The sequence below is a fragment of the Teleopsis dalmanni genome, chromosome 2 (assembly GCF_002237135.1).
Source record: "Teleopsis dalmanni isolate 2A chromosome 2, ASM223713v2, whole genome shotgun sequence".
Classification (NCBI taxonomy): Eukaryota; Metazoa; Arthropoda; class Insecta; order Diptera; family Diopsidae; genus Teleopsis; species Teleopsis dalmanni.
This window is the reverse complement of record NC_051847.1, coordinates 203,378,744-203,403,742: the sequence shown is the minus strand read 5'-3', so window position 1 is coordinate 203,403,742 and position 24,999 is coordinate 203,378,744. Positions and strand designations below refer to the sequence as shown.

The following is a 24,999-nucleotide window of genomic DNA, read 5'->3' as shown; positions in this document are numbered from 1 at the left end:
AAAATTTTTAATTAGTATCTGTAAATTAAAAATCTTTCATATGATTTTTGCTGTTATTTACAATAACTATATTTTATTTCTGATGTTTGTATTATCTTAAAATGAAATTTGTTTAAAAGAAAATCAAAATAAGGACTAGGAAGGTAATAATACAGATGATCACTTAAATTTGCTTGACAGCTTTTTTAATTATATAACTTCTACGAATGATGGTTCTATATTAACGTATATATTATTTTCAGAATATTTGCTATAATTTTTCAGTGTAGCAAGAAGGATATAAAAAATTTAAATACAAATACTGTGTCTAATATTTATTCATTTAAAAATAATATTGCTGCACGTTTTTGCTCTTGACTTCCATTTATGCATTTATGTGTATGCATATAAACACACCTATATATATATCTCATATATATAAAAAATTTATAAAAGAAAACAACCCCATAAAATGCTCCCAAACCTATAACCAAATTTCAAAGCCTTGTCGTACACACAAACACAAGAACGCGTTGAAATATAATAGAAAAAATTGACTCAAAGGTAACAAGTTGGGGTCGAGTAGTATGGTACTATAGATGTATCTGAATACAGCTTACATTATATCGGAACACACACAGTGTATACGCTGTGTGATAGCTTCCTGGTGCTAGCTACCCTTATACAATGGCACCATATAATCAAAAATTGAACTCAACACGACATGGTCATGAAAATTTAATGATGAAACGTCGTCTCAACATAGAAATTATGTATTAAATACATACAACCAAAAAGGTGAAATCCTGTCTAGCATTGTACTTATATTGCGTGCAGCTGAAGTGGACCTTTGTATTATTATATTTTTATTTCTGAATGTATTAAAGTAATTGCATTCTGTAGTACCTTTGTGAATGTGAATACGTACGAGTACAATAAAAATGCGTGCTACAAAATATAATTATAATTACACTTATAAAGCTTAAATCGTCGATATGCTTACGTCCTTAATGCGATAGTGCTTAGAGTGTTGTATGACCTTTAAACGGAACTTTGTAGAGGACCTAGCATAAGTGTGTACTTAGGAAATCCTTAGTATATATATATGGTATATTTCACATAAAAATAAATAAAAAATTGAAAATTAAGGTTACAGTGAGAATGGATCAATGTTACATGTTGAATTCAAGTACAAAATTATTAAATTATTATTGATGATCTTGGATAATCAATTTTCTATTGTATATTTAATTATATGTTTGATACTCCCAACAAAAAATAAATTTTTATAAATGTATAAAAATTATTAAAAATGAATAAAAAAAATTGAAAACCTCTATTTATAACATATTATGACAAAAATATTTATCAAGTTTTTTTTAATTTAATTAATTTTTAAAAATAATATGAAGGTATTAAAGAAAATGTGTAATATAAATATATAAAAATTTTTAAAAATAAAAGTTCTATTTATGTTATGACAAAAATATTTATCATTTTTTTTTATATAATATTTTTTTAATTTAGTTTATATAACATGACACTCAAAATTTTGTATGCTGAAAACAATACTTTGAAAAAGATGATTAATTTGGTCGTTTTAAGAATCACTTTTTTCTTAAGTTTTTATTTATTTTGCTAGTTAACATTTTTTATATTGAAATCTTTAATCTTCTTGAAAGCAGATCCTAGACAAAACTAGTTTCTATTTTTACACACGCCAATGTATCTGTTTACGACAAACACAAATTTTTTAAATCCTCACAGAAAAACCCTAATCTGTTCCCGCTTTTGCCATTTGCAAGTGAGGTTTAAGTTTTAAAACTCCTCAATGGATTTGCTTATACTTTACTATCACAGTTAAAAGTAATAATATCAGTGCAATTTCTAACTGCAATCACAAATTTGATTCACAGAAAGAGAAAAGAGAAGAGAAGAGAAAATAGCTTATCAAAGTGTTTAGAGTTCTTTAAACATCCTTAACCATCAGGAACTATCTCCATTTCTACTTCTGTATATGTATCTTAACCGTTGATGTTTGCTGTAGCCAGTTTAACTTATATTTATCAATTTAAGTTCTAACAATAAAATTATCTTTGGTGCATAAAAGATAAAAATATTTCACTAAATTTATTGAAAAATAATGCAACTCTAAGGTGTAAGTCCATATTAACTTAGGTTAACACTTACAAATCACTATACCTTTAGATGTCGAACCTAATGTACTTTCAATCTGTTAATTTGATTCTTTATAAAATTTCCCTGATCTCACTAGATCGAAGTATATGGCTGTCCCATTTTTTAATCTCGTACGCCCATTAGACATTACTTAAGTATATGAATTTGTATATCATTCAATGTTCGTTTCTTTACTTTGCCTCAGCTATATACTATATTTATAAAACTGAATACATATGTATATATATATATATATATATTTATAGAAAATTATTTCAGCAAGTTCTTGTTAATATGTAAAATGTGTCGTTTTTGAAAATTTGGTAATGATTAATTATGGATATTACCATAACCATAACCATTACCTTTCTTTTGAACAAAGAAAGGTTTAAAATTGAAATTAATGGCATGTTTTATTGGTTAATATTTCAAACTAAGACTTATTTTCTAATAAAAATCACTTACATTAAATAATTTTTAATGTCAATATGATAGTAGTGATTATTGTTACTTTAATAGAAACTTTGGTATTTAATAGAGAGGTTTCAAAAATAGGGAGGTTTACAACAATAAAAATGATTGTTGCTTCAAATTTGGTAGGGCACGAGTTCGATTCCCGGTACTTAGGGTCTCAAAAAAATGATTTGTGAATATTTAAATATAAGAAATAATTTTCAAGACCACTGGTGATGGGTATTTGGGAATACTCGAAAAAGCTCTATGGTCTAAAATAATATAAAAGAATTTTTCTTGTTGTAGTTTACTACCTTTTGAAAGCTCTCTAATAATCATTTACCACAAAAAATATTATTCAAAACACTAGTATTTCAGTATATTTATTACTTATTTACTCAAAAATAAAAAAAAATACTAAAAGCAACTGCTATATTTCGTGTTCCTTTGAACTTGTAATTCATGTTCATAGCAAGTCAACTCGCATTTAAACTTGAATTCAACATTATTTTTGCGCTCCAGAAAATTTTATCAAAATATTTATTTTTTCTCTGTTTACCGAGTTTTAAATTATACGATAATATAAATTTATATATTTCTTATAATGAAATCATACCCTGCATGCAACTGCTGTTTAAATTCCCATAGTACCACCCTCAAATTGGAAGTCTGCTTTTAGTATGTGCTAGAGTCTTATAATTTATATTCAGTGAAATGTAATGCCTTGAAATATTTTATACAATATTAACGTAAGAGTTCCACAATCAGAGAGAACAATGAAAGGTGAAAATTATAAATAATGGTTGTATTATGGAAATTTATGAATTTCATTACAAAAATGGAATTACAGTTTATTTTCAGGTACATAAACGTAAGGGACATAAAATGTCCCTGTACAATAGAAATGTAAATATTTAAAAATATCTTTAATACATAAATTCATTAAAGTTTCTAATTTTAAGCTTTTGAGTAGCGCAAAGTAATCAGTTTGACAATTACTTTAATTTATTTTTTTAAAATATTAAATCATTTTAGAATTATTAAAATTGTATATTTGTTTTATTTTTAATGTTTATGTTAAATTTTTAAAAATTTTTGATAATTAAATTTTATTTATTTTTTTGTTTGATTGCAGCAGCAAATTTTCCAGACAAGGTATTACTTGCACTTCATGCTTTATGGTTTCGAGAAGTGAAGCTTAAAATCCTTTTGGGGTTGTGCTTACAGAAAACTGAATAATTTATTTCCCAAATTAAGTATTTTTCTTGTGAATATTTGATAAAGAACCACATGTGAGAATAGCAATGTAATGCACAAAAAAGCATTTATATATTAAAACATATACAATATATTTGCATACGTCTAAAGGAAGAGTTTCATTATTTGCACATAATATGCAGAGAAAGATTGAATGCATGCATTTTTTTATTTTGTGTTAAAGAAGATGATATATTTTTAATTACGAATTTAATATACTCAAAGAACATGATATAATTTTATAATTTTAATAGAGTATATAGTACTTGCATAAATGACTAATTGCTAGCAACAAATTTACGTAATTAATGATGGTAGGTTCCAAATTTGAAGACATAAAAAAATCTTATTTAAAATATATATAACTATGTTTTAAGTATATTCAATACTCCTATAGAAATTAATTGAAATAATGTACATATTTTAATATTAAAATAATATATATTTTTCTGTTAATATTTTACACTTATGAGACTTCTAAAAAGCAAATCACTTAGATAGGAAAATATATTGAACAAAAGTATTCACCCAGTAAAAAGGCTTTTTTTCACAATACAACATTTCACTTTTTCCAAATAAAACTACTCATAATATTCGCAGACTACGAGTAGTTTATACGTCCTGTCTCATCTTAAATATAGACATATTTTTATTAAAAAAATTCAGAATGTCGAAGAATTTAATTGTATCTGTTAATGATTGTATCTAATAATTGAATTTATTATATGTTGCCGACTCTACTAACCAGAAGCTACAAGTTGCACAAAATCAGGCTCTCCAAAGACTCTTCAAAGTGCCATGGTACATCAGCACGAAAGACATGCTAAGAGACCACAGAATAGATGCGGTAAAAAAAAACATAAGGAACAGAGCTATATGCAAAACCGACAGGCTGCCCGAATTAGCATTATCTAATCTCAAAGTAATCATTAACCGTACGGGGCTGTACGCAGGTCTAAATAATCACGTAGCTTATGAGGAATACACAAATCAATCAATGAGATGTGTGGGACTCTGCAGAAACCCCCTAGCTATCAATGAGTAAAGCTTTTTTGGCGTTTACTATATCACTTGTAGCAATAATAATAATTGTTGATGTCCATCAGAGACTATATTATATTTAATAATTAAATAATAATCATTGAAAATCAAAGAATTGCTTATAGATATTTTTTGATTATATCTTCCAAATATTGTTATCACTTATTAGTTGAGAAATAAATAAATACCATTATATTTAAATTATAGGTAGAATATAAGTTGTAGTAATTTCATTTCTAAACATTTTTTAAGAAATTTAAGTTAGAACACCGCTATATTTGTATCTATTACCTCTTAATAGATAAATGTAAAAAAAATATAATATAAGAGTGATCATAATGAAAACAGAACTTCAAAAATATATATTAATAGGATTAAAAATAATTTGAAGAGCAAAATAAAAATTATTTCTGAATTAACTTAGAATCAACTGTAATTAATTAAGTAAAAAAAAATCCATCACTTCAAACTGTCAAAAACAATTATTAACATACATATATAATTACAAAATCTTTTGATGTCTTCTTAGATTTTTTTTATTTGTGTTGATTTTAAATACTTAATTCACTTGAAATTGATATTTTTTATAATTTGTCAAACAATTCAACCAGATAAACATCCCTTTTTTTCGAAAATGAAACGAAATTAAATTGTATATAGAACTATACAAAAGAAGATATATTTCTAATCCGTCATAATATTTATTGTGCTTATGATAACGAGAAAAAAATATTTTTACACTTTTAGACGACAATTTGTAAATCCGAAAGGGAAGAAATAAATAATATATTTTCATATTCTCTCGTAATTTAAGTTGCCTTTTTCAAGTGCCTTAGAAATAAAAGGGGTTGCCCTTGTCAATCGTCAATGTAAGGATTATTCAAGCGTACTAATGAGCACAAATGTGTTGGAGAAGTAATAGAATTTATTGGACTTGGCAAATTATAATTGCTATAATAAAAGAAAATAAGTGTTCTTGGAAAAATGTACAAATTAGCAAATGGTTCAGAAAGAATTTATTACATCAGTAATGATTAATGAACTGATAGCATGTGTGGTCAGTTTGGCACGTACTTCAGAACGTTCAGAACGATTAGAGAGCAAAATTTTTTTTTATTGACCAGTTAAGGTCTTATTTTTAATTTTTTTTATATATATTTATTTTAAATTAAAAGCGCTCCCGGTATTGAGTAATAAATCCTTTGTAAATGCAATAAATGACTTTATATATTTCTATAATATATAAAGTTTTTTTGACTTAAGTAAATTTATTTATTATTCTTTCGTTTCATTTTCTACAAACTCATAAATTTTGTAATTACTTTACAATTATTTTTCTCCTTTCAACTTACGAAGCAAAATTCTACTTTTCTTTCAATTCCTCAACTTCTTACTTTTATTCACTGTAAAATTTCTTTAATGAGCATTTCCAATTGCCTACTCAGCCGTAAATATCAGCCCATACTACTTGAGAACGCCCACTTGTACATCATTAGTAAAGGCGTACATAATGCGCCCTAACCTTGAGCTTTACGAGTCCACTTAATTTTTTTTTTTGCTATTATATTATTTATGTTTAATTTTTCAATTTCTTTTGCTGTTTTGTTTTTCTTTAAATGTTTTTTTTCACATTTTTTTTTGTGGTTCTGCTTGTTTTATATTATTTTTCCTGCTATTGTCTTCAGCTTGTACACCCCTTATTTTTCTTGTGGCTTTTGTCGATTACTGTTATACGCCACTTTGATCGTCTTAACCCTCTTCAATGTACGGTGAAGGAGCATAGCGAATTTCCGTACGTTTTAAATCGAGAGCATAGGTTAAACCTACTTTATAATCACACTTCTGTCACAGTTTTAGTTGGCTTAGACAAAAACAAAACAAAATGTGCTTTGTGTTGACAATGTTCCTGCATTTTCTGTCAATTAGTCTAACACTTTCTAAGGATTCCCCTACATTCTCTTTTTCGGTAATTAACTTAAACAAATATTAGCACTATTTTTAGTATAAGTTTATTTTTATTTTAATTAAGTATTAATGTGTTGGGTTGGCCTGCAGTTAAGTGACTTTGGTCATTTGAGTCATTTGTGGTTACAAGGTTCTTTAAGTTTGCAGTCAAGTGCGGTCAATAATAATACTGACAATAAACTATAGGGTGAGTAGAGAAATTCCCTTAAAGATGCAACAAATGTTAATGTTTTGAATTCTTTACATTTATTTCAACATTGAAAATGTCTATATGGTTTTTTTCCAGTTGCGTTTTTTCTCATTAATAATGAGTCATATTTATTACGTATTTTTAGTGCAGTTAATACTAGCACTTATTATTTAATTACAATATAGAAGTAATTTATCATCGTAAAAAAATTAAACTAATTTCATTTTATTTTTAGTTAACTAATAAGGAGAACGAAACAATCTTTTAATAATTTAAAATGGATCGTTCAAATAGTGTGTTTTCCTCTTTAAGATATGGTGTTATAAAGTAACAACCTCCATAAAATATATAACAAAATATATATATAAAAAATAGAACATTAACATTTCGAATATTAGTTGTCAAAGTGCAAAGGTATTTAGAAAATAAGATTTCATCTTTTAAAGACAATATATAAAAAAGGAACGAACGCTGCGTAAACAATGGTTTTGATAGATAATAATACCGTTCAGTTAAGGAATGGCTTGAAGAGTCTTACGAAGCCTCTGCAACAGAAAACTAAATCATTATCTTTTGAAAATCTATGTCTTTAACGCGAACGATAGCACTGTATATTCTCGTCACCAAAAAAGGGCTGTTACTCCGACTAACATAAAAAACTTCCTTAAATATTTTTTAACGATTGCATCTTATAGTTATAAAAAATAGGTGACATTAGTATTATTTAAAACGTTCAAATGTGTAGACAAACTCTAGAGTTAGGTAAGATAATTTGCCGTAAAATCTTAACATTTCGATGCTTTGAACAAGTATTGTTATAATGCGTCGATAAGCGCCCTATTGAAATTCTGCCGGTACCTATTCAAGCTACACATTTAGATATAGTTTGCAACTTGGTAGGGTGCGAGGTTAGTTGAAAATACAGTACCTTTCGAAAGTCAATCAAAATTACTAAAGACGCAAAAGATGATGGAAAGGTTATAATATTTGTCTTTGGAGATCCACTTGGTAAAATATTTATTGTGAACTATTTATTATGGTGTATTTGATCGATGGATTTACAATAGAAAATGAGACCGAAAAAAGAAGAAGGAAGTGCACTTTCATAACCACAAGAAAATGATAGTTAACCTTAACCTTAGATAACCTTATTAGGCTTATTACACTTCGTCAAACAAAATATTTTTCAGATATGGACATATTGGTTGCTTACTGTTTGTAATCCGCTAAACCCAGTTTCATTTCTTTGCATTTGATTGATTAATTTTTCAAATAAAGAAGAATTAAGTGCAGTTCCATTAACAAAATCTACCTTATCACAAGTGGATAATAGCGATATCCAAATTATACAAACTACACTATAACATATGGAATATTTTTCAAAATTGGCACTCATTGCTGGCTCCTAAATTTGTAAAAAAAATTCCAAAGAAAAATTCCAAAATTTTGGCCTAAATGAAGAAACAATCGCTGACACCGAGATTTACAATATTTAAAAGATCTCAGATATGTTAGAATTTTAAAATAATTGAACAAGAATTAAATTATTGAATAATGTTGAATTTTGTGCAAAACATTTTTTTGACCATGATTCCCATATCCGGGGCACTCCGATTTGACCTATTTGACGCACCCTGGTTTGACAACGCATTTAACTTTAGTCGCTTTTCTGGACAAATTTTTTTGCGACACTATATGCAGCTATGACTTAGTTTACCAGATTTTGAGATTTAAAATTAGATATTTTAACATAAAAATCAACAACAATAAGTAAATATGTCGTCTAAATTCTAGAATTGAAAAGTTGTTGTCATATTGGAGTTTTCTACAAATGGGTTTCTTATCGATATTTGTTTCAGATGAAAAACTTTTTAACAGATTTACTAATAGAATAATATCGAAATTTCAACAATTTGTATTATTCTGCTTTTTTACATTAATTCTGACAATTTTTTTAACTTTAAAAGCTTTTATTTATTTTTTTTTCATTAATATTTTTTATTCAAAAAGAAGATAATAAATTTATGTGAGTGAAAAAAAAAACAAATATTATATATGTTCTCATCTTAAAATTTTTCTTAAAAAATTATAACTAAACTAATATAGGAAAAGTCAATTTGAGAGTTTTAGCATCAAATTAAATTAACTAGTTTATTCTTCTTAGTGCTTTAAGCACTTAAAATCCACTCTTGAGATATTGATTTCTCTCTGACGATGTAGGAACAATTTTATAAAAATTTTCTGCAAACAGATTCAAGTACTTTCAGTTTTAAATGTCGCCTAGTATCGCAACACAAAATCAACACGTACTTTGTCTTAAGAGGTCTTAGTCAACAGCACTTTGAAGGAGCTTAAGCAAAAACAACAAAAAAATGAAAACCTTATCCTTGGGGACCGAAAAAGTTTAGGTTTCATATTTTGTTTTCATTTATTTTTGTATATGAAGAAATATTTGATTTTAAATCCAAAGCCATTATGCCAAGTACGTGTTGTTATTTTTCATATATACTTTGATTACAGCGAAAAAGAAGAAAATATTGCTTATCAATTCAGTGGGGATATTAACGCATTTTTGTTGCTTTTGTTGCGGATGCGGTGTGATATTTTGTAACAAAATATCAGCTAATAGCTGCTGGGAAAGCAGTTTACTTTTTTTACGACATTAGTATTAAAAAAAAATGTAATAAACGCTACTTTATTATAATCATTTTATGGGCAAAATGACAATGGGCGTTTACGGATGTCCCAATATACACGTATCAAAGGAATATGTTATATATATGTATGTAGCCACTAAGAGAACACCTTATGCATAAGGAGTATACATATAGTCGGTAAAAAGTTGTGACGTGGCCATATAAATCAAAACATTAAATGGGCGTGTTTGTGTTCTTATTATATATGTATATACCTCCTTATTTATGTCACTGCTGCTGGATACTTTGTATAAAAAAATATTCCCAACATTTATTGATATAATAAAAAATCCATAATATACGTATACAATATATTTATACCCAGTGTTAGATATATACTCGTATTTAGGAATATAAAAGATATTGTTTGCTTTTAGGCGATTGACGATGATATAAATTTTTCTTAAATATTTGTTAAAAATAATATTAAATGACTTTAGCCAACATTTTGGTTTATTTTTGCTTCAATTATAATTTTTATTCAAATTGGTATTATTTTACTGGATTAAATAGTTTTATCCTTGAACTTTGTAATTCAATTCCATGGCACGTAAAATGTCTTGTTTTGTTGTGGAATGACTACTGCATAGAATGAAAATTACTAATTAAGTACTGCATTGTGTTTTCTACTCCAAATTTTCCTTTTAGTATTTAATTTTAGGAAAAACCTGAGGCTGTAAAAATCATTTTCTTCAATAAATTTACAAACTTACAAGCTCTAAGCATAATGTGTTTCCTGTAAAAGTATTAAATATACTTCGTATGAATACATGCGTACACGTAGTCTTCCCTCGGGGGCAGTTAATTTTCTTTTTCTTTTTCTTCACACATGGTATAGTAGCCTCCTCAGGGTTCTTTTCACCCTCCTCAGGGTTTGCTAAATTATTACTGAGACTTATTTTGGCAACTCATTAAATTTACGATGCATTAAAAACAGCAAACTCATATGAGAATTTATGCAAATGTTTTTTTCTTCGATAATATTTATTTTCTTTTGTAATTTAATATTTAGGAAAATTTTAAATGAAAATGAGTTTACTATCTAAATGACATTTTTTGAAGCATATCCTCGTTGCTTGTCTTTAATTTAAAATTCGTTGTTTGAAGTGTGATTTTTAAATTATTTTAACGTTTCCACCGTAAAAAGCCATTAACCGCCTTCACTTTTGCTCCTTCGGTGCCAATCAAAAAATAAAAAAAAAAAAAAAGACAAAGTAAAAAATCATCTGCAACATAGCAATTTTCACTGTTGTCCAGATGCCTTGTTTGTAGGTTTATTGGCTCATACTACCCTTGTTCTAATATATCTTGTTATATTTGTTTTTTCTTTCGATATAACATTATCAAGAAACATCAAACATGAAGACAAATGTGTAAACTGTATCCTTCTTGTTATTATCCCCTTTTCTTGTTTTGACATAAAACCGCTATGAACACATCAAGATGGGAACAAGGATACAAAGCACAAACAAATAATGCGGTAATGGTGGAAACTGGTCCTGGGGTGGTGATAATACCTTTACCATTTCTACTAACTTCGGCGTTCTTGCTACTTTGTTTCTTTATTGCCTTAGTTTTTTTTATTGTTTTTTTTTCTTTTTTTGTGTTTTATATTTAACATAAAACAAAAGGAAATGAAATAAATTTCAGGAAGTTCAAGGAATAATAGTAAAATTTCGAGATATGAGTTTGTAGAAACATTGTTGGCTGTAAAAACTTTTATCGTTTTTTATATTTTGGATATTATTTTACACAGTATTTTAAGTTTTTGATCATTATTTATACTTATGCTTCATTTAAATTTTAATATTTTAATAAATTACAATACATTAAAAATGCCTAAGAAATGGTTTTATACAAAAACTTGTCTTTATGTTTATTTTGTGCTTTTATGTTTTTTTTTCGCTATTCTGGTGCTATGCCTGCTCTTTGGCTTTTGATTATTTTAATATATGTATTTGAACTATGTTGAGCACTAATTCCATGAAGAAGTGCATTAAAGGGGAATTTGTTGTATGGAAAATTTAATATTGTGTGACTCTATTACTTTTTTACGACTATAAAATATCGTGATAGTCTTAAGAACTTATTTAGACCTGACGAACTATTGTGTTAACAGTAAATGATTAGTTATCTCACTATAAGGTTGAGGTTCTTACGGCGTATATTAATGAGATTGCTAGATTTTACGTCTCGTTTTGGACTCTTTTAAAGATTACTTGCTTATTGATCTTTGCTTATTATCAATCTTTTTTATTTTGCATATACCTATTATATAGGTATAGGAAAAGTTTTTTTGATATTAGCGATATACTCAAATTATTTAGATATTTGAAATGTATTTTTATTTTATCAAATATAATGTATTTGACTTTTGGCAAGATTTTTGAATACATTCTTTCTTTTTCACAAACACATACAAATTTTTGTTCTTAGGCAAAATTATGCATTTGCATTTGAATATATAAATCTTGCCAAAGTCTTGCCTAAGTCTAGCTGGTGTAAACGCCCAGTAAAGTAATCTGCTGAAAATACCGGTTTAAAAAAACAAGTTCTGTTTTTAATATTTACTGCAATAATACTATATCATCTTTTAATTTTATTCTTATTCTATTTTCTTTTGATAATATTTATATAACTTTATTATTAAATAAAATAATAAATAAATTATTGACACTTAACACTTAAGTTGACACTTAAGATTCCAATTTATTGTATATGAAGTTGATATTAGGATATAATTGTTTTTTTAACATTAAAACTATTTATGTTTTTGATTAAACCAAAAACATTATTAAATTGATGAAGAGATAAAGTGTTGCGTTTTATTTAGGAAGATTTTTCATAACTTGGTTGGCTAGTTTTTACACATACACAGTAAGTCCTGACATTATACCATTGGAATATCACTTTTGCTTATTCTCACAAGATTTTCTTTATAGGCAAAATTCTGACAAAGATACGAGTAAAAATAAAAAATAAAACCTTAAAATTTGATAATAAAATAATAATGATTTTAGTTGAAAAATGGTAGGGATGATCAAGATGTAATCAAGTGATTAGTGTAATCTTTAGATTATTAAAATTAATTTTAAAGCCAAAAAAAATATATTTTAATTTTTTCGAAAATACGCAATAATATATTTTTCTCGATTGAATAGTATATTAGTGTAGTAAATATTAGGCAAACACTAATTTATAATTCTTCTTCCTTTTAATTTACTTATTCTATAAAATCTAGTAGTCATATGTGGTTGTTGTATTATGGTTAATATCACTTTTACATGATTTTTCTAATTCCAGTAATGGTTGTCTAGTGGTCGAACTGAGTAGTTTATTGTTCACACTTATTTATAATCTTTCTTATTTTTGATTTACTTATTCTGTGAAATGTAGTGGTCAGTTGAGGATACTATGTAACTGTTAATATCATTCTTAAATAATTTTGTAATTCCAATTGTGCCTACTAATTAAGCCCAAGTGTTTTCTGCCTTAAGGTTTCAAAGATATAGATTTTAGGTGCAAAATTGCAGGCATGATAAAAAGAAGTACATGTATTAAAATATGAAGAAATAAAATATGTAGTTTTTAAAAGAAGAAAAGTCTGATAACAATTTTTATTTCAAAACTGTTGAACAGTTTTATATCCTAACAATCTTTTCAAGAGCTTTATTACTAACCAGGGAATTGATCATTTTTGTATTTTATCTACAATATTTGACATTATTTTAAAAATTCAATATATTTTGTATAATTTTTCATAAATTTAACTTTAAGATATTACAAAGCACCATCCCATCATGGACAATTTAATAAAAGCAATTATGTAATTAAGTGAACGATTTTCCTATAAAACTTCGTTATGATAACAACGACGTAACTAAAACGCAAACTAATTAGATTTGAAATTAAATTATTTTCGAAGAATAAAGGCGGAAAATAAGAAAAAGATAAGTGCACAGAGTCAAAGAAATGTTAGTAGATAAAGCTTCGAGGGTAAAAATGTCTAAGTTGGAATAACATTAGTGTATCGACGAAGAGATTAAATTGTTGTAGAGAAATATTTTAAATTCTACTAAATGGAAGGCGGAATAAATAAATTTCCGTTGTCAAATTAAGTGTCAAATAAAATGTAACAAATGACCATTTGAAATAATACTAAAGCCCGAAATGATTTTTATTAATAATTTTATGTAGCTTTTATATTCATATAGTCATCTTAATTACAGAAAAAAATTTAATTTTAAATATTTCTTTATCATTTTATATTTTTTTCAAAAAATTTTTTTGCGTCTTGATTATAACGAAAACATAATTTAAAATTTCAATTAATTTTACATTAAATTTGAACAATTGTATCAGTTCCTGTCAGAGCATTTTTGAAGTCTTCACCTTATCGTGCAGGTAATTGATTTCGTTTTAATTGATAATTGATTAGTTTGACAACTTTTGTTAAAAATGTTATCAAATTTTTACTTCCATATCATTTGATATCAGTTAACTAAGAATTGCAATAAAAGTTAAATGTTTTCAAAAGTAATATTAAGTGGAGGCTAGTATATTAGAGTATGACAAATTCTACCAACAAATTTGTTGGTAAGAATAGAAACACGTCATTTTTAATATTTTTAGAATGATTGATGATTGTAGTCAAGAAAAATTTCAGTACGTAATTCGGTATAGTTCTGGTATAATATCTGCTAAAGTTCAATTTTAATTATAAGTAACTCTTTGTATTACCTGTGTATAAATAAAGTGCAAAATTGTTATTTTAAATTATTTTTAGAAGCAATAATTCAAAAATTATTTATAAAATAAATCAATTACATGTTTACTTAAAATTAGATTTTTCCTTTTATTAGTGTATTTCATTATTTATTGTTAATAATATATTTTTTAAGCGAACGATAACACATCAAATACTTATGAAATATTCAATCCTATAACAAATCTGTTTTGATTGGTAAATCTAGGGCAACTTTTTCAATCGAGATTTACTTTTAGTGCAATTTACATTTTCGATTGACAAATTTCTAGCGAAATAAATAACACACGTGATTAATATATAATACTTTAGATATTTTGTTAAAATAGCAACACAATCCTAAAACTAACAGCTGTTTTATATGACTTAATAAATAATGTGTGACTTGATACGATATACGTATTTATGAAAAACAAATGTCTATTAACAATATTAAAAAATGTTTAGATTACTCTAAAATTGTTAGAGCTAGATTCTAGATATTATATTGAATTTTTCCTTTTATAGGTGTATTTTATTATTATTTGTTAATAATATCTTTTTTAACGATTAAGAAAAATCCAAAAATTAAGGAAATAGGAAAAAGAAATTTTCAAAAAAAAATCTAATGAAAATTAATAATACTGTTTATTTAAATATACACAAATAACGCTCACAATAATTGTTAATAATAATAATATAAAATCCACTGAAACCAGACCTGAAAGTATGCAAGTTGAAATATACTATCCACAAATACAAGTTCAACAGAAACTGTTATAAAAATACTGAACTGGAGCTTCCAAGAGTAGTTATAACCTAATATTTTTATGCAAAACACATAATTTAATAAAATAAATAAGAAATAAACAACTAAATAAAAAAAAGTAATTAAATAATATATAAAAAATGGAATTTTATACTAATCAAAATTATTATTGACTAAAAGTTTTGATATATGTTGGGCTATAAAGGGTATTGAATCCTACAGTTTGCGTAGAAAAGTTAGACGTTCTTGCCTTCTGCCTGACTATTATATTCTAGAAAGTAAGTTCTTACTACATATAATCTTCCCTATATATGCATTGAACAATGACAAATTTGATGTGAAGTACCATAGTTTTTTCTTGATTTTCATAGCTGTGGTAAGAACCATTTTAAGAAAGATTCTTTTTTATTTAAAAATATTTTTTTACTTTATAGTATGAGATTTGAAAATTTTGCCTGATATTGTTTATAATTTAAATAAATTAATCAAAAATGTGATTTTTCATATTATGATTAGTACATCCACTCAAAAATGGGTGTACTTTGCCATATTATAATTTCAATGTAATTTAATTCTCATTATAATATTTTATTTAAATTGTTTAAATATGATATTTTATTACAGTTAAATATGTTATTGCATTTTTGTTACAATGTTTACACATAAAATAATTATTATCAATATATTTAAAATATGATGGTAAGAAATATTAATTTATATTGCATGTTCAACTATGGTTATATAAATAAAGTTTTTATTTTTTATTATCGGAACCGATAAACACTATATTATTAATAATAATTTATTATTATTTTATGATAAATCATTTAATAATATATAGATTATAATTATTATCATATAATTACATGAACACATTCAGGAAGTCTATTAATATGCATTAAAAATTAAATACAAAATTAAAATGCTTGATTATAAATAGTTAAAAAAACTTAAAAACAATTCAACAGTTTTTTCACATTTACTAGTTCAAAATATATAACAATGTTATTGCTTACAAAATATAAATATAATAATTATAAAATTAAAAACATTAAAAAATAATAAAAATGTTAATGTAAGAAAATGTAATAAAAAGTAAAAATATAAATTGTATATTATTTTATTTATATAATATATCAACAAAAAAAAAAAGATTGAAAAAAAAGTCAATGCAAAGAAATGAATTTCATAATAATGTAAATTCGATCATAAAATAAATTAAGTTAAATTATTAAATTAAATTTAAAATAAGGAACAACCAATGTACACATATTAATTTTATATTAATGACCTTTTTATTATGAAATTAAAAAAAAAATATAATTATAAAAATTCAAATTTAATAAATCATATATAATATCTAAAGTCTTTATTTAATAATATTTATATGTTATGTAATATTTTGAATATATAAAATAAATTTAAAAAAATAAATACTATAGATTAAAAGTTATAAATTAGTTTTATATGTACTTAAAAAAGAATGTTGAAAAATAATATTCCGAACTTAAGCAAAATAATTGCGGACAATAAAAAAAATTCAATTTGTTTGTATATTTAAATATATACTCGTAAAATGGAGAAAATGAAATAAGTGTGCCATAAATTTCTAACATTGTGTCTCTATGTCTCCTCTCATACATAACAAATACCCCTACTTTGAATACACGTTTCATGGCCATTTTGTTTCTTTTCGCTGAATGGCTGAATAGGACCTTATTTCTATATACTCCATTGTAAGAACAATAAAAATTTATTGGTTTCACTTGAGTATAAATTAAATTTGGAACATAATTAAAGAAAAACACAAGTACTACGAACTATGAATATGCAGATATACATATATATTCGCTAATGGAAGAAATTTACACATTTTATGCAAAAATTTCTTCTAAATAGTTTCGTAAGAACACTCTGAAAACTTATATAAATGGTTGCATAATTCACTTTAAAAAATGCAATGTCATTATTTATCATAGTATATATCACAAAAGTGAGGTTCTAATAGTTAATATAACAAGCAAAGATTTTCCTTCTTTTACATAAAAAGAAGACTCTTGACTCTTGATTTGTATATTATATTACACAATAAAAATGATTGACCTGGCTTACCTGTATCACTTGGTGTGATATTACTGAGACGGTGTGTAAGAAAACCGCGTAAATTCGAGACTACACGTTGTGGCGAATTCGGCCCACTACCGATGGAAAAGCTACGTAGTTTGGAGAACAGGGCTGCGGGTTCACCACTGCCACTGCCTGTGGCGTTATTTGTACCCTCGTTGGACGCCACTGTCAATAATTTGTTACGTATTAAGTTTCTCTAAAAATTTGTATTCTTTTATATTTAAAACTTTTATATAAAAATTGAAAAGAATCAATAATAATAGATCAGCACTTAATTTCGTTTAATTTTTGTTACTATCGGAGGGTAATTCTTTATGTTTTATCGTACACGTACACTTTCGCATCACATTCGCCACAAATCTATTGTTTTCAAATTCCGTAAATTCTTCCTAGCATTCCACTGCAGTTTTGTAAAACAAAAATTTTAAAATTTTTTTCAACAAATTTAATAAAATTAATTTTTTATTTTGTTCCAAAACTAAAATTTTTGTATTGAATTTTTAATATACATGTATATACAAATATATATATATCATGTATATAATAATATATTATCCTGTACACACACACTGAAGGTTGGAAAAAATAAAATTAAACCAGACGACCACCGTGCGTCGTCCAGGCCAGAGCAAAGGTAACTTCTGTCTGGCAGCGTGTGCAAGTTATACTCGTAACATGCCTGTGCTAACGAAAGCTACACCGTAGCAGTGCTTTACCACTCAGCCTGGAAATTTCGTACTAGTCTGTGCCTTGCGAACATGCTTAACCCAACTGCCACCCACCGATTTTCGTAGATACATTCCAAAGCGCGCTGTGTGAAAATTACGGGGGCATACGAAGGTGTACTGATGTTAGACTTTGGGTTTGTGTGATTGTACGTTCTGCGCTCTCCTTTCTACAGTGTTCAGAGTTGTTTGGTATACAGGATATCGGCTAGGGGCATGCGCAGTTCTTGTGGATTCATTATAATGAATGTATCAATTTGTGCGTCCATCCAATTGGCTTGGAGTGCTGGCGCTGTTCCCATGCATATTATTTTCACATAGTTGAGCACATTTGAATAATTTTCTTTGAACTTTTCTTCTTTGTTTTGTGGAAACTGCTAACGTGCTCATCTGTTTCATGGTTCTGCAGCGATCCCATATTTACTCAGGTATTTTTGAATGTAAGGTATACTTCCGACATTTCTTTCGTGAATACTTTAAATAAAGGTAACAACAAATAAAACACATATATATTAATTCATATAAATATACACACTAATTTACATAATGAATATTGATGATTTATTGTAATGTTATATATTTCAATCAATAATATAAATTTAAAATATTTATATTCATCAAAAATATAAAAATTATATTAAAAAAACAACATTTAAATTATTGCTTTAACATTATTCTCAATTATAATGTCAGCATTTATTAAACATATAAAATATGAGTAATAATCTTTTAGTCAAGACTAGAATATATTTTGCAATATTTATTGCAGTCTAATAAATTTTTTTATTCGTTACAATATATTTCCCAACTGTTAAAATATCAAATTTTTTATATAACCGATACTTATACTATAAAAATATGTATAGAGAATTAAGGAGGATTGTTATCTATTGTATATTTTTTAAAGTTTGTGTGCGTTTTTTAAATTAACATCTTAAAAAAACTTTTAAAATAAATTAACGTGAATGGAGCAATTTTTTAAAGCCTATCCATTCAATAACAAAGAATGGACATATGGGTTGTCTATACTGTTATGTTTCTGCATGCCTACGATTATTTCCAAGGGCTAAATATATCATATCTTGTCTGCCAACTAACATTCGTGTTCAACAGCAGGCTCCAACTGATGCAATGCGCTTAAATTCATTCTTAAAGAGTCTAGAGTAGATATAAGACTCTGTCACAATATTGATTATGGACTAGACCTCCTCTGCTTGATCGCAAGTTACCGACTAATTATCCCTAAATAGAAATATTAGGCTACGACCAACACGTTTTCAAATGATTGCTTTGTGATTTACACTGATAGATCTGCCACAATAAAATATTTGGCAGGAGTATTTACTTTTTTGCGACTGGCAAGCAGCCATTGCTTCCTTTAATAGAGTATTCACAACATCTAAGCTTGTATTAGAAATCATATATCATTAAACAAGATGTCAGGCTGATTTGAATTGGGTTCTGGGCCAGAGGGATGTTACTGGAAACTGTAATGCCGACATCAAACATTTCTGTTGTAGAGGTTTGTTTACCTCCAGTCAAATTAGCTATACGTACCGAATATTTTAAAACAGCAAACTAAAGATTGCGTATATGACACCGATCAGTTTCGCAGCTCTGGATCAGTGAAGGAAAAAGAGATTGTTACCAATCTGTTCTGTTGTCGGAACTCGCCAAAAGGTGCCGCTATCCAATCTAGGGTCTCCCTTTATGAAATGTCGGTTCCATATCACTTGCACCTACAATCTTTTTGTCAATCCTTTTCTTTCTTCATGATTATTATACTCAAATAATGTCAGATTGTATGTAGGTAAGGTACTGTTCATTTCTAATTCTGCCATTACGATCTTCGATTACTACCATATTATTTTTGTCAGCATCCAACAACATGTAAAATAATCTATTGTCTTCAGTATCCTAATTATTATAGTTAGTATTGGTATTAAAAGAGGTTTTATTTATTTAATACTTAGTTTCATAACAGTTTTATATTGTACAATATTTTTGAAAGAATAGAGTTGTTATTTTTTGTTTTTATTTTTATTCTCAACATATTTGTTATATCATATCATATCATACATATCATGCATACGAATTGATATCAACTTGTATTTTTTTTTTTTGCATCATTTCAAATCATTTTGTAAACCATACTTCTTTTGATCCTTTAGGTTTGATCTATGAACGATATTTATATATTGGACCATTATTTGATTTTAGGTAAGCTTCGGCGGGCAAGGCTGCCATAAGGATTAAGCATAACTTAACTCAGAATATACTTCAGTTTCAATTCTTTTTAATGATAGATTAAATTAAGAGCAATATTTTGTCTAAAACAAAATTCTCTTTTACGTCTAGCGTTGTTTGGGATATTTTTTGAAATTCTTTTTCATATATAGTATTACAGTCAATCTTCCATAACTCGAAGCACCATTTCGCAAAGAAAAGTTTCGATTTATGGAGAAATTTAAAAGAAACTAGAGTTACTCGAAGCACCATTTCGCAAAGAAAAGTTTCGATTTATGGAGAAATTAAAAATTTAAAATTTTTTTAAGAAACTAATTTATTTGACATCAAATACAGCACAGAAGTTATAGTGAAGTGAAACATTTAAAAATTTGGCTTGGGTTTTTATTTTTTTCTTATTTTCATTAAAAAAAAATTCCAAGTTATTCCAAAGCCAATCATCATCAGTTCGTTCGTAAATAAAAATTCAGAATTTTGAATGAACCCCAATCCTCATCATTACTTTCCGTTGCGCTTAGAATCGGGTCCACTAATTCAAAGCTATAATGCTCAATAGGAAAGGTTAATAATGCGTCATCTGTAGAAAAGGTTGATTTACATATTTCTGTGTTAAGTTCAATATAATTGTTAAGAGTAGTATTGAAAGTTATTTTATTTACTTTAAATCACGCTGCCAATGACTGGCATTTGCACAAAGAAACAACAGAAGAAAAAAAATTAAACGTTTGGTTTGGAAAAAGGGACTTCCTCTAACACCACAATGGATTCATACTAAAAACAATAATTCGACTTATAGAATGCACTTTCCCATATTAATATTAGCACATGACAATATTTTTATTTGATATAGAGTAATTCGAGTTATTGAAGTCCGAGTTATGGAAGCAGAATTGTATGTTCGAGTTATAGAAAATTCGAGTTATAGAAGTTTGATTTATGGAAGTTTGATAGTATTTCATATTTTTATAATGTAAACATGTACATTATATACTTATAATTATTTCTGAATTGTTCTTTTGTCTTTTTCAAGTTGGGCTATAGTGTTCGCTCAAAATAAGTTAAATTATGCAATATTATATTTTTTTAAACAAACTTTGAAATATATTTGTTTGCATGCATTTTGAAGTATTTAAATGTTAGTGGCATAACTGTCATAAAATACACAATAAACGAATGGATTAAATGCACTTGGGACTAATAAACTACATATTTGTCAACTTTTTGCAATGTTTTTGTGCAATTTTATTACTTCTTCATTTTTCTTTTATGACTATGTGCAGTTTTTATTGCCACTTGTAATTTTATTGTGTTTTTTGACAACTTTTTATTGACATTTTCAATAAAATAGAAATAAAAATGCATTTAACCAACCCAAAAGAAAAACTATTTTATTTTGTCAAAATACTAGATATAAAAAATTGCATATATTAAGAATAGAAGAAACGAAAACAAAAACAAAAAATAAATAAAAATAAAAAAGTAATTTGTACGGTAATTGCTAGGAATGAGGCCGATTTGTATCTGCTGACACTGTTACAATTCGAAACACACTTACGTGCACTTTTTGTATCTAAAAGTTTTTATTTCTCGCTTATGTATGCGCAGAGTGTAACGAGCAAAAAATAACAGATATGTAATTTTTCATTTTCAGTGCCGCATAACAGAGAATTGCACCAGAAATGCCAAATGTCCTTTGACTATGAGTATGACTATGTGTACTATGAGTGTTCATCAGAAATGACATGGACAAATACTTCATTTATCAGGCTTAGATTGATTCTCTACAAATATGATAAGGCAGTCAGTCACAAGTTCAAATTAAATGATCAAAATTATTTTGAAATTCAAGTTTAAATGCAGTAGTGATTTTTAAAGATTGTAAACGGAAATAGAAAAACTACAAACTACAAACTACATACGTGAAGCTGTAAGGATATTTATTTGGCATGCTAAAATACGAAATTTCATTTCAGTTTTTTAAGTGAAAATTTTCACATCCACTAAAATGTCATTTACATAAATGCAAATTTTTATTAAAAACTTTTTATCCTTTGCAGTTTTTTTTTCTTGTTTTTCATTAGTTTTATATAAGGCTAAAGGATATAACAAACTAAAAGTTTTATTTGTAATTTATGGCATAACATTAAGGCAATGTAATTGATTGTTGTGTGGGTGTCATGTGAACGTTCTCAACTGTACTGACTAACGAGAAAAACTTTTACTCAGATTAAGTGCTCACAGCACACACACATACACACATAAGAATACAAATTCATACACTCATACTCTTGTAAGATTATAACTATATTAAGTGTTGTTGCAAAAATGAAAAAGTTTCTCTCTTGTGTGACTTAATCGTCCTGTCAATTCTTTATGTGTCACTTTTAGCTGCTGTCCGCATGGAAAAATGCAGCTGAAATGTAGCTAAATTAAGTTTATCGCATATTTCTTGCGTTTACTGTGTTTTAATTGCGAAAACAACAAAATTTCCTACTTAAGTCGAATATAAAAGCTATTAAACAATATCTATACTTTCCTTAGCAGCTAAAAGAAAAATATTTTTCATTAGAGCAAATTTAATAAAATATATTAAAAGCAGACTTGCAGTGATATCTTAAACTTATATTGAGTATAACATTTTATTAAAGCTTTTATGTCTTTAATTAAACAAATATTATAATATTATAAATATATTATATTTATAAGTTGTATAAGTTTTATGTACCATATTTATTTTTTTTTATTTAGTGGTGCTGTGCTACTGCGACCAGCAGGTCTATTGTACCCCTTATGGGGTAGATTCGCTCATCTCGAGTGACCTCAAAACTAGTGTGGGAATACCTTCAACTTCTCAAAGTCTTTGCTGAAAGAAACAGGGTTGATTTAATATGGATCCCAGGATACAGCGGATTTGGTGAAAACGAAAAAGCAAATGAACTAGAAAGAAGTGTGGCGGCCTCATAATTTATTGAGCCACAACCATTCTGCGGTCCTTCATGGATCTTTTTCAAATTTAAAATTAACAAATGACTAGAAAGAGCAGCTCAGGTTGATTGGCATAATGTAGGTAATTGCCTGCATACAAGGTAAAAAATTCATGCCGAATCGATCAAAAGCCATAACTAAGGAGCTTCTAATGCTGAACAGAAATCCTACATCCGATTTGTCACAAGGTTTCTCACTGGACATTGCGGTGTAAAAAAGCATTTATCGAACCTAGGTAATACAAGAGACGATAGCTGCAGACTTTGTTGCGAAGATTAGGAAACAGCAAAACACATTCTGTGTCACTGTGATAGTATCGCCAGATGTAAACTTATAACTATAACTAATTCCACTTATAACGGAATTAGGCAACATCTCTCTAAAGGACATAATGACGTTTTTAAGTGCTATTCGTCTATGGAAGTAAAGTGAGTATGTCACAATAATTTTTAAAGGATTCAGTGACGTGGTGACAAATTTCCAACCCGTTTTTAAATCTAATCTAATCTGGAGCAGACTTCTGTTAGTCCTATTGCGGCAATAAAAAGTAATATAGAACCTACTTACTGAGTTGAATTCCCTCTTCCGTAAGGAAATACATTTCCAGAAGTCTATTACATGTATGCATAAGCTCATGTGTGGCTGACTGTTCACTATCGTCGTTAAATTATACACATATATGCCCAGTTTCATAAGGATGAAGTATCATATTTCTTTTTGATTGATAATATAATGTATCAAAAGTCTTTAAATAAATGTTTTTACTAATATAATTATTATTAATACAACCACTTTTTTATAAAAAATGACAGATAGCTTAATTATGATAAGCTTTATAAGTTAGATAAAAAGTTCAAATACAGTTAAAATATTATGTAGTTTATTACTTATTATGCATAGTTTTTTAAATACTTCGACTAATTTTTACTTCCATTATAGTGTAAAACTGTATTTCTTTATTTGTTTTTATTGTTTATTTACGTAATCATGAAAGTGTACTCAAAATTGAATAAAGTGTTGTAAGTAAATATAACTTAAGTTTCATAAGAGCTATTTCTCCTTATGGTACTATCTGAATGTTAACTAAACCTTGTCAAATTAACTGACTGAAGATGTTTCATAGGTTTTCAAATCCATCTGATGTATGAATTATATTAGCAACTGTACTTAAATAAACTGTAGTTAAAAGTTAAACTTTAGTACTTTGGAACTAGTTAATTTTCTAATAAAAGTCATTTGAATTATTTAAAGACAGAATTGCTGTGTAAAGCTCAATACACTAAACATTTTACTGGCAACAATTTTGACCCTTAAAATTGGAAAACCTGTAGTTATTATGCAATTCTTGAATTTATATGAAAACCTAACTAGACAAAATTTAAAAGCCGCAGTAACAATTATAAATTAATAATTTATGAACCCAAATCATTCAAGGTCAGATTTATTGAATCTGGCATAGTTAATTAATTCGAAACGTGATTTAAGAAAAATCCATGGCAACTGTCAAGGTGTCAGCCGGTGTAATATTTTATTAAAATAACATTTTCAGTTCTGTAAATGATATTTCGATATTGACGATATTCAATTTATTCAGTAAAATATGCTCAAATCATTATGCGATACATTTTGAGGTCGACAATAGC

General features: G+C 26.9%; 1 protein-coding gene across 1 annotated transcript in view; it reads right to left on the bottom strand.

Moving 5' to 3' along the window:
• Positions 1–17,861, bottom strand: part of LOC119682982 (choline O-acetyltransferase-like) — a gene marked incomplete at its 3' end in the record, with an annotated part of 108,621 nt that extends 90,760 nt beyond the window's left edge. The window contains 1 exon segment of the mRNA XM_038096566.1: positions 17,385–17,861.
• Positions 17,862–24,999: the final 7,138 nt, after the last annotated feature.